Source organism: Schistocerca serialis, chromosome 3, assembly GCF_023864345.2.
Source record: "Schistocerca serialis cubense isolate TAMUIC-IGC-003099 chromosome 3, iqSchSeri2.2, whole genome shotgun sequence".
Lineage (NCBI taxonomy): Eukaryota > Metazoa > Arthropoda > Insecta > Orthoptera > Acrididae > Schistocerca > Schistocerca serialis.
Genome location: NC_064640.1, coordinates 89,663,482 through 89,675,936, shown reverse-complemented (window position 1 = coordinate 89,675,936; position 12,455 = coordinate 89,663,482). Strand labels below are relative to the sequence as shown.

The window sequence follows — 12,455 nt, the reverse complement described above, 5'->3', positions numbered from 1 at the left end:
TGTTGTACTTTTCACTTCATTGAAACTCTTCAGTAAATTTTAATAAATTGCTCAAAAAAACTTTCGCAGCATCCTCATGACATGCATTATTTTTGCTTTTGTCTTAGGAATCATCTTTCTTGATACTTACCTAGAATACAGCCTCGTCTGTAATGAAGCTAAAAGTAAACCAGCATTCTCGGCTCAAAATATTAGAGCGGGTTGTGTCTCCACTTATCAAAGGGATAAAACAGCTTGCGTTCACAGTTGAGTCGATCATCAGAACAATTTGAAGCTTAGGCCTTTGTCGTATCGTAACTTTACGGCGAGAGGGGTTACCAGCACGCTACGTTGCCCGCGGCGTAAACCTGGAGCTGCTGTCGTGAGACAGAAGGTATTGAAAATCTGGCTGGTAGTGATCGCCAAAGGGCAAAAGCCCCTGCTGATGATCGCCGAATACAAATTACGGCTCTCGGATACCCCACAATTGCACACTGCCTTTTTGAAGACAATTTGAGGGCTGCGTCGACCCAGACTGCACGAAATCGTCCCGAACGATCCGTTTGCCACGGGGCGCATATTACGAACAGCAGTACTAATCTCTCAGCAACGTTTTACACAAAGGAGGTTGGTAAGGGAACACTGCAATAAAAGCCGGGTCAACAGTGTCGAAGTCTCTTCGCCGGCCGGGGTGGCCGAACGGTTCTAGGCACTTCAGTCTGGAACTGCGCGACAGCTACGGTCGCAGGTTCGAATCCTGCCTCGGGCATGGATGTGTGTGCTGTCCTTAGGTTAGTTAGGTTTCAGTAGTTCTAAGTTCTAGGGGACTGATGACCTCCGATGTTAAGTCCCATAGTGCTTACAAGGGAACCTCCCCATCGCACCCCCCTCAGATTTAGTTATAAGTTGGCACAGTGGATAGGCCTTGAAAAACTGAACACAGATAAATCGAGAAAACAGGAAGAAGTTGTGTGGAACTATGAAAAAATAAGCGAAATATACAAACTGAGTAGTCCATGCGCAAGATAAGCAACAACAAGGATAATGCGAGCATAGGTGCGCCGTGGTCTCATGGTTAGCGTGAGCAGCTGCGGAACGAGAGGTTCTTGGTTCAAGTCTTCCCTCGAGTGATAAGTTTACTTTCTTCATTTTAGTAAAGCTATGATCTGTCCGTTCATTGACGTCTTTGTTCACTCTAATAAGTTTAGTGTCTGTGTTTTGCGACCGCACCGCAAAACCATGCGATTAGTCGACGAAAGAACGTGCCTCTTCAATGGGAACCGAAAACATTTGATCGCAAGGTCACAGGTCAACCGATTCTTCCACAGGAAAACACGTCTGATATATTCTATACGACACTGGTGACGGCATATGCGTCACATGACAGGAATATGTTGTCGACCCACCTAACTTGTAAACTTGGCGAATGGGTAAAAAGATTCTTCTACCTTTCCCGATTTAGGTTTTCTTGTGGATGTGATAATCACTCCCAAAAAAGTGATGAAAACATAAGAGTTTGTGACATACACTGAAAACAAAAATTAAAATTTCCACTCGAGGGAAGACTTGAACCAAGGACCTCTCGTTCCGCCTCTGCTCACGCTAACCACAAGACCACGCCGCTCCTGAGCGCACCTTGTCCTTGATGATGCTTATGCAGCGCATGGACTTCTCAGTTTGTATATTTTGCTTATTTTTTCATAGTTCCACACAACTTCTTCCTGTTTTCTCGATTGATCTATGTTCAGTTTTTCAAGGTCTAACCACTGTGCCAACTTAGAATTAAATCTGAGGGGGGTGCGATGGAGAGGTTCCCTTGTTAGAACCATTTGAACCATTTGAAGTCTCTTCATCGAGGAGCACATGATTTGTGTGATGCCCGATGATCATCGCAGCACTGTGTAGAGGCGGCCGTGTGCCAATGTACGTCCCAGGCATGTAGTCCCACGAGCTCAGAAAGATAGCGGGTTACCCATGTTTTGAGCCGATATCGTATACATATGTGTTGCGGCTCTCATTACTATTGATCGTAATTTGAGGGCTGTGCAGTATTGTGACAGCGTGCTCAAACCTATTTTCCAGACCTAAACTCAACATTGTGGTGATGAGTTCATCCTTCAGGACGATAATACATGAGCACTCTGTGCCAACCTCGTGAACACCTTCTTCCATGAGGCAAGCATGAACCGAATGGCCTTGCGATATCTGCTGACGCGAAACCGAGTCATGAAACATCACCAACTTGACCTCATATTTTAATGGAAAAAAGCACGCTTGTAAGATATCAGCGTCAGCAATCAATCCTGCTCGAAAATTTGGGCCATAGTACAGATAGTACGCAGTTATGACCTTCTGAATGTACGAGTACAGTTTTTATATTTCGCTCTCACCGGTAGTCTGTCACTCGTTCCGTCTCACTGTAACTGCATAATATCCGAGCACGAAGTACCATACAGTGGAGTGAGAAACAGCTTTTTTTTTTTTTTTTTTTTAGATAATTGATTGGCTTTCGCAACGTCCTTTAACAACCATCTCAACAATGGAACTGTTATACTGCAGTTTGTTTTGACAATTCAGAGTATGCATTGATCTGAGACGCACCCTAGTACGAAGTTACATAGGCTTAACAAAGAACACATAATGACATAAAATAAATTTTACACCCACAATATAACGAATCAAGTAAACAAGACGAAAACGTAACACAGGATACACAGAGGTAGTGTGCTATGAAAATCCTAGTGGTAACACAATAAGAAACGAAAATGCGCCGTTTGTACACACATTTGGAATATTTACAATTCAGTAATATCAGTGGCTATGTATCTAACTTTTGTATGACCTGTAAGAATGTTTTCAAAAGTTGCGGGTAGAGAATGGAATATCTGTTCAGGTCTTTAAGTACCATCTAGACAGAACATAAGAACAGTGCACAAGAACCAGATTTGGGTATTACTGCCATGGCCGACCGTGGTAGCCGAGCGGTTCCAGGCGCTTCAGTCCGGAACCGCGCGACTGCTACTGTCGCAGGTTCGAATCCTGCCTCGGGCATGGATGTGTGTGATGTCCTTAGGTTAGTTAGGTTTAAGTAGTTCTAAGTTCTAGGGGACTGATGACCTCAGCTGTTAAGTCCCATAGTGCTCAGAGCCATTTGAACCATTACTGCCATACATCTGGATACACATTTATTCAGAAGCATATATATAGAAGGTACATAATGACGTAAATTTATAGGCTGAGCGTTCCGTATCCTGTTGAATAGCACGTGGGAATATAAAGTCAGAGGTTTGTGTTCATAATGATGGTATACCAACAACCGATAGTGCTGCACCTGCAGGAGCTGTACGCCATGACGGTCAAATTGCAACGTTTAACCTTAAAGAACGAGAGCTCCCGAAAGTCGTGACTGGCAAGCATCATCATATGCTGCGGTCTACTAACTTCTGAAGCAAACGAAAGTGTATGCGGCTTTATTTGTGCTGTTATTTATGCTTTTCGCTTTCGTTGCAGGAATCATAGACAACTTCATGAATGAAGACGAGACAGATGTAGAGCAAAATGCGAACAGATGTTCGATGTTTCTTTACGTGAGGATGACGGCGTCGATAATGAGGCTGCCCTTTCACCACAATCACATTTGTTGAATAGCTTCATTGGTCAGTGTTACAAGGGGTCAGGGATGTAAAAACGAGGAAGTAAGTTACGATGAAGCCTGCTGTGAAGAGCACTGTATGAAACGAGCTGTCGCCGTTTGGAAAGGTGGAAAGACGAGAAATCTGTCTGTCAGGACGCCAGGAGGAACTTCAGATTATAAAAACACCGAGCAGAAGTCACTGCAGTTTCTGTATTGATGAGACCACCAGATGGAACAAAATACCTTCAACCGATGGATACAGAGGGGTCCAAAAAATGTATCCACTGTTTAAAAGTCCATAACTTGCAAACTATTTGACGTGACGGAGTTGTCTCATTTTTGGTGAAAGTGTAGCTTAAAGTCCAACTTTAAGGTATCACTGTAGGTGTTCGAAATGGTCATCATTAACACCCACACACAAACGATGCCACCGAACTGCAGCACGAACTACTGACTGCAACGTGTTCAGTTGGATATTTGCACATGAATGTACGGTGGATTCTCGAAGTTCATCTAATGTGCGTGGCTTTTGTCGATAAACGACGTTCTTTAGTGTTCCCCACAGGTAAAAGTCCAGACGAGTTAGGTCTGGGGAACGTGGTGGATACTCCACAACACCTCTACGGCCTGTCCATCTTCCTGGTAGATTTTGTCGAGATACGCCGTAACACGATTTTGGTAGTGGGCTGGGGCACCATCTTGTTGAAAGTAAACTCTTCCGTCTCCATACAAGTCTCGGATGACAGGTGAAATGGATGTCTGAAGCTTCTGAAGGTACACCTCACCGGTCACTGTGCCGTCAAAGAAGAATGGCCCAATCAAGCCCCGGTAAGACAACCCACACCACACATTTAGTCCTGACAAACTCACGGCTTTATCTACATGAACGTTCGGATTTTCGGCGGCCCAGTAGATGCAATTCTGGCGATTTTCTGTACCACTGAGTTTGAAATGTGCCTCATCAGACCACACAATCATCTCTGCAAACTCTTCATCGTTGCGCACCATGTTAGTAAACCACTTGCAGTACTCCATTCTACGATCTGGGTCGTCCTGGTTCATTGCGTGTAGCAGTCGTGGGATGTAGCACTTCTACTTTGCTGTCTACAAAATTCGCCGAACGTTTGAGCGACTCACTCTAGTTTCGCGGGCACACTGTCTCACAGACTTCTGCAGTGAGTGAGTGAATTGTTGTAACACACGACGGCAGTTAGCTGGACTTTTTACTGATACAGGTCGTCCAGATCGTTGTTTGTGTACATCTTTAACACAGCCTTCGGCTTCAAATTTGTCTCGAATGCGACGAATCGTTAAACGTGTCGGTGGCTTTGTTTGATACTCATTTCGCCATTGCCGTTGAACCTCATTAATGTTTTCGTACTTAAAATACCACTTCAAAACAGACTTCCTTTCATCGAACGTCAGCCTTGCGCCAGCCATGTTTACTCGAGTAACTAGGTGCAACTAAGAACAAAACACTGACTATCTGGCGACTGTCATCTGACAAAACAAAACAACGCAATACAACGCTTGTGTGGCGATTGTCGGAACTACAAACTACTACACTACCCAAGATGAGACAACTCAGTCAATTAGTTTGCCAGTTACGGACTTTTAAACAGTGGATATATTTTTTGGACCCCTCGGTATATTTGGGTTTCGTGTATCTTAGCCTTTTCTCCGCAAGTTTACCAACTTGGCACAACTTCTGGGCGTCCTTGTGAGCGTAACAACATGTGTCAAATGCATTCTCTTCTTTACAGACACTTACACGATCCAGTCACACTAATCTGACCACTTGTTAAAACCTGAATAACCACCTTTTGCAGCGCGGACGTGCAGGAAGAGAGCAAGTAAGTTTCTGGAATGTACCGGGAGCCATTCTGACGCAAGTGCCGTGGCCAGCTGCGCTAGATTTCTCGGTTGAGGATCCACTGCGCGAATAGCCCGATCTATGTGGCTCCATAGATTCTCCATTTGGTTTAAACCCGATGAGTCTGGTGGCTACGGGAACACGGTAACCTCATCCTGGTGCTCTTCGATCCACGCACATACACTGCGAACTGTGTGACACATTGCAGTGTCCTGTTGGTAGATGTCATCGTGCCAAGAAGAAAATAAACTGCATGTAGTGGTGGTGGTGGTTAGTGTTTAACGTCCCGTCGACAACGAGGTCATTAGAGACGGAGCGCAAGCTCGGGTTAGGGAAGGATTGGGAAGGAAATCGGCCGTGCCCTTTCAAAGGAACCATCCCGACATTTGCCTGAAACGATTTAGGGAAATCACGGAAAACCTAAATCAGGATGGCCGGAGACGGGATTGAACCGTCGTCCTCTGGAATGCGAGTCCAGTGTGCTAACCACTGCGCCACCTCGCTCGGTAAACTGCATGTAGGGATGGACATGGCCCACAAGCATAGATATGTATGTGTGTTGATCCATTGTCACTTCCGGAATGACGAGATCACCCAGGTAATGCCACGAAAACATTCCCCAGACCATAACGCTCCTGCCTCCTGTCTGGACCTATCTGATGACTGTTGCAGGACAGGACGCGCCAACGGCCATCTGCCTGATGGAGCATAAAACGTGATTCATCTGGAAAGAGCACCTACTAGTGGTCGTCCGTCCATTCGCGGTGTTGGCATGGAAATTCCAGCCTTTGTCGCAGATGAACAACAGTAAGCGTGGATGCATACGCAACAACGTTCGCTGAACGATAGTTGTGAAGAGACTGTTTGTAGCCCCTTGATTCATCTGGGCGGTCAGCTGCTCAACGTTTGTAAATGTATTCGCCCATACGCATTTCCGCAGCCCGCTACGCGTCACAGTTGCCTCGGCGCCCGTTTAAGACAGCGCCATTTTGCCACGAATGGTATACTTTAACCATGGCGGCACGCGAATAGTTTACATACTAGGCCGTTTCGGGAATGTTTCCACCCTTGTCCCGCAAGCCAATGATGATGCCCTTTTAGAGGTCAGATAATTCGCACCGTTTCCGCATTACGACGACGACTGCACTATTTTCTGCGTCCCCCGACAAGTTTTATATATCCTCCACTGCTAGTGCTGCCACCTGCCGTCTGTGAGTGGTTACTGCACGTTGACATCAAACATGGGCGGTGATCACATTAATGTGATTGGACCGTGTATGTGCATCAGGATTTCGGCCGATATTCGAGTACACTTGATATCGAAGCGGCTACACCAGTGATCAGTTACGTTACTTTGAACATCCAGTGAAATAATATTTTGACAATGGTAGTATGTTTTGCTTATTGTGTCAAAGTGCAAGGCTTCTAATCTGTAGCTGGTGCCAGAGATCTCTTTGCTTTAAACCTTTTTATTTAGCGACTCACAAAAGCAGTGTAAATGAATGAAGTGAATGAGTGTGTCATTAAAGAAGTAGTGTAGCACTGTTTAATTATTGACATGGCTGTTGTGCGTTATTTTCTTTGGTTTGTTTATGTGAAGCACATTTTCAGAAATTGCGCTGTTCTTTAGCATGATTGGCATGATTAAATAGCAACTGCAGAATACCTACACAATGTGATCAAAAGTATCCGGACACCCACAAAAACATACGTTTTTCATATTAGGTGTATTGCGCTGCCACCTATTGCCAGGTACTCCATATCAGTGACATCAGTACTCATTAGACATCGTGGGAGAGCAGAATTGGGCGCTCCGCGAATTCACGGACTTCGAACTTGGTCAGGTGACTGGGTGTCACTTGTGTCATACGTCTGTACGCGAGATTTCGAAGCTCCTAAACATCCCTAGGTGCACTGTTTCCGATGTGACAGTGAAGTGAAAACGTGAAGGGGCACGTACAGCACAAAAGCGTACAGGCCGACCTCGAGTGTTGACTGACAGCGACCGTCGACAGTTGCAGAGGGTAGTTATGTGTAATAGGCAGACATAGGAATTCCAAACTGCATCAGGATCCACTGCAAGTACTATGACAGTTAGGCGGGAGGTGAGAAACTTTAGATTTCATGGTCGAGCGGCTGCTCATATGCCACACATCAAGCGGATAAATGCCAAAGGACGCATTGCTTGGTGTAAGGAGCGTAAAAATTGGACGATTGAACAGTGGCAAAACGATGTGTGGGCTGACGAATCACAGTACACAATGTAGCGATCCGATGACAGGGTGTGGGTAAGGTGAATGCCAGGTGAACGTCATCTGCCAGCGTGTGTAGTGCCAGCAGTAAAATTCGGAGGCAGTGGTGTTACGGTGTGGTCGTGTTTTTCATGGCGGGGGCTTGAACCTCTTGTTGTTTTGTGTGGCACTATCACAGCATAGGCCTACATTGATGTTTTAAGCACCTTCTTGCTCCCCACTGCTGAAGATCAATTCTGGGATGGCAATTGCATCTTTCAATGCGATAGAGCACCTGTTCACAATGCACGGCCTGTGGCGGAGTGGTTACACGACGTCGGCCGGAGTGGCCGAGCAGTTTTAGGCGCTGCAGTCTGGAACCGCGCGACCGCTACGGTCGCAAGTTCGAATCCTGCCTCGGGCATGGATGTGTGTGATGTCCTTAGGTTAGTTAGGTTTAAGTAGTTCTAAGTTCTATGGGACTGATGACCTCAGAAGTTAAGTCCCATAGTGCTCAGAGCCATTTTTGGTTACACGACAATAACATCACTGTAATGGACTGGCCTGCACAGAGTCCTGACCTGAATCCTATAGAACACCTCCGGGGTGTTTTCGAAATCCAATTTCGTGCCTTTTGATCACATAGTGTATATGAGAATATTGTTAAAACAGTATTGAAAGCATCTGTGCCCTTAGTTGGGATATTACGTACTTACATTAATTACCTCTTTTTCGCGTAAAATAAAATGTGATATTGAACAAGATTTCAAAATACGTTGGGCAGAGGTGATACCCTTCCCCGTCCTCTTCGCTCTCCCGATAATTGGAGGGCTCTGGTTGTCACTCCGCTGCACAGTACGTGGCGCTCGGACATTAGGCGACGGTTGTGGGGCGGAGCGAGTGGCAGATAACCGGTGCTCGTGAAGTTTAAAAGCTGTAAATTCAGAAGATCAGAACTACGTGAAGTCAGAATTATAGCCCAAATCATCTCGCGGGACCGATTTCTGGGGCTGATATCTTGAAAAATTGCTTTTTTCTCCTAAAAATATGAATTCAAGTTGGTGATGTTTCCTTGTGGGGCCAGTGACAGCCTGCTGTGTCTCCTCTCAGTAAATCTCACCACACACTGTGTGAGTCCAGCCAAGTGCGCCGCCTTCCAACAATGGAACAGACCTGAGCAGCAGATTTTCGCGGCATTTATTTGGTTTGATTCGTTTCTATTTGACAGTAATGCTATTTTTTCGTTTCTTGAGTCTTGGATTTCATTCCCTGCTCCCCTAGAATTTAAGCTCACCCACGTTGACAGATATGCAGGTAGTGCAATACGTTTATCTGAACAGTTTTTCTGTGGGCTCCTACGCTTTATCCCAGGTGAGTTAACGTGATGCATAATGGCTTTTCTATACAGAAATTCTTCGATGTTGGTGTTCTGTAATCTCTAATTATTTTCTGTTTGCTCAACGATGAAAGAGCTCATATTGTGACGTTGTGTAATAAGGGAAGAAGTCAAGATGAAGAGCAGTTGTCATTTTTTTTTCAGCAATCTCTTAAGAAAATAAGTTATGTCCACCGAAATATGGCGACCCAGTTAAGGAAACTGAGTTCTCCATTTCACGTCAGCTCTTCGGCGCTAATTGGCAGTTAACGCATTTGAGTCATTTGTCTAGCTGATGTCCAACACAACATCCTAATTATCCTCGTTATCAAATATCTGTCTCTATGAAGACGTTTTCGTTTACGGTTTCAGCTTGTAAAGAATTTCGACCACGCAAATGAACGGAGTTTCACGTTTCGCTCTCATAATTTGGATTGCACACAAAAATATTCGTAATCCTTATCATACTATCTAAATTATTATGGCGTCGCGCGGTTTATTGATGCGCAATCGTAATTACGCTGGAAACGCAGAAACCCAACTTTGCTGTATCGACAGGAATCCAGTGGTGTGGCCGTCGCCTCCGACGTTATTATACCACAGATAAACTACATTATTCTGTAGAGATAATTTCTGTAAAGAACGTCTCTTATTTTTAGTGTTACGTTTGCGCTGTAAAGGATGGCTGTGGGAACAAAGCTTGAGCACGTAGCTTGAGAAATAGGAAGCCTCGTACCCACCAATGAAGTTCGGGGTATCTTAGGAATTGGACACTGCATTGTTCATTACTTTTGCCATTCCATTCAGTTCATATGGCCTCAGGACAAAGACAGATGTGCAAGCGATTCATGAGGAGGACTATAATGTTTGGTTTCGATGTATGGTGATGTGTCTACATATTAACGGAGGATTATAGAATGAAAAATTCTGGCACGTACAGTAGCTTACTCTTCCGGAAACGCACCAATGACTGTTTAAGGAAAAGGCGAAACTGGTAACATTAGTTCATGTTGCAAAGAGAGGAGTGTGGGAACAGCTCTAGAAAAGTTGACAGTGTAGGGGAAACCAGTTACGGTACGGTGTCTCTATTTTAGAAGAAGACATAAGGAAGCTCACAGACAGTGCTCTTGTCCGTACTTCATACAGACACTACAGCTGAAAAGAGCAAGCACAGATTTGCACCGTACTTCCCGATTAACTAGAACTATCTAAACTGTTACTGAGATGCATACTTCCTGTCTTGCTGGAAGATATATCACGTGCTCTCATAACATGGAGCCCCAGCTCATTTTGCACATCTTCCTCGTGAACACCTTCGTCAGGCGTTCCCTGAAATGTGGATAGAGAGAGGAGGTACTATCTCATGGCCAAATCGTTTACTCGATCTGACCAAGTTTTATTTCTTATTGTGGAGTCATGTGAAAAGTCCTGTGTACGAGACACCTGTCGACACTGAAGGGACAAGACAAGACTTCTTGCTGCCTGTGATATTGTTCGAACGATCCCGAGATTGTTCCAGCAAGGCAACATAAAAGCTGAGGGACCCCAGTTTCAGCCGTTGTTATGAGCTAGCACTTAGTTAAAGTTGTGCAGATACAAAAATTATTTAAAAAAATGTATCTAGTTGGACTACTTGGTCTATCGCTGCAAACCGGCAGCAAATTTTCAATTTTATTATTTGCGCTTAAAGCTATAGATTCAGTCGTTTCCGGATCAAGATTTTCCGTTTCAAGTTGATGCCTTTACCATGCTCTATCATCTCTTAAAGTTTGTGTCATCATCACGGCAAAGTCTGTATGTGCAGCAAACAGTATTAAGCCCCGGTGAGGCCAGTTCTCGAATGCTATTAGAACCTGCCGGATATCTACTGAATCAAATAAATCTAGAGGTTTATGGACTAAAAAATGATGCTATCACATATGAATAGGCCAGCTTAATCCGTCATAATACTGTCATCACTATGTTCAGAGTTTACTTGGTAAACTGAAGAGAGACGATATACCTGTAACGAGAAGTTCCCGCCAATTTTGGAAACAGACAGTAAAAATATTAAATTTTCCCCATTATATCCTTCACCGTACTATAAAATCAAGAGAATAAGGTCTATAAACAGTCGTTTTATTATACCCCTTTCTTGAGTGGATACGAAAATGGGCAAGTGGGTTTCGTACCAAGAATCGCACATCGCGCACCGGGAAATGAGTACTATGTATCGACGTAAATATTTGTTATTTATGAGACAAAAATATTTTGGTTTACATAGTCGCAGAAAACTGCTGGAGCTGTGTCTGTTTCCTTCATATGGAGAATAGGGCAGCTACACTTCGTTCTGTGAGCGGCTGTACGAAATGATACTGGTTAAAGGCCCACGCTTATCAGTGTAGGCACGTTCATTAAGCTACATAAGGTGTGGATCGAAGCAATCGTTCCAGTGACCTTCGACATTTTCGTCGAAAGGTCGGGTGGGGTCTGCGTAATGTAGTTCCCTCCAGCGACAAGTTGTGAGAGGGATCACAACTCCAGGACAGTTTTGTCCAGTTTGATAACTGGGTATTGGACCCAAGACCTTTCTGTCCGAAAAACGGAACTTCTATGGCTACAATCACAGTGTATTATTGACTGAATCGTGTCATCTTTTCGTGTTGTAATGTTCAACATCTCAACCGAAACAGATAGACAAACCGCTATTCAAAGCCTTGCAAAATCGTTCCTTGTGAAAGTAAGAGTTCACAGTTGCCACAAATAAGACTCGCCAGTCAACAAGTGAGTACCATAACAGTAATGAGAATTTACTGTATTTTGTAGCTTATGAACATGTACAGATCTTTTACCCCTGTACTTTTTGGAATAAAAGCAGCACAGATATATTTATTTCTTTGTAAACGCTCCGTGATTTTGTTTTGATCTTAAATTAATGAATATACAATGTGGTTCCTGCACAATTGTGTCAAGTGCTATGTTTCTGCATCACTTACTCTGTGCTGGGAAATACCCGGACAACAATCAATGTACTTTTCGGACTCCAGCCATCTAGAACTTCATTTCGCTCCTATTACAGCATTTAATATTAATGTTCCATTAATTGCCGTTCCTCGTGGGGAATATTTGTTGGTGAATTTGTTATTATTGGATCTGACACGTAATCGACGCTCTAGCCACCTAAACGTTTCATGGTATTCAGATAAGGGCTTTGAGTAGAACACTTCAGTAAATCTACCCTATTTTCTTCCAAGTGTTGAGCAGGCTGCGTATCTAGTTAAACGAAATAAATTATCAGACTGTATAAATGCAAAACACTGTGAAATGGCGGGAATAACAACGTTCCGCAATTTTGGAGCTTGGCTGAGAGCCAACATAAATTTA

At 44.1% G+C, this 12,455-nt stretch overlaps 1 long non-coding RNA gene and 1 other non-coding gene across 2 annotated transcripts in view; one reads left to right on the top strand and one right to left on the bottom strand.

The window, feature by feature from the left end:
• LOC126471553 (uncharacterized) overlaps positions 1–12,455 on the top strand; it is a 380,606-nt gene that overhangs the window by 20,835 nt on the left and 347,316 nt on the right. The window lies entirely within an intron of this gene.
• Trnaa-cgc (transfer RNA alanine (anticodon CGC)) lies at positions 5,918–5,990 on the bottom strand. Its single transcript has one exon. It is a non-coding gene; the product is annotated as a tRNA-Ala (tRNA).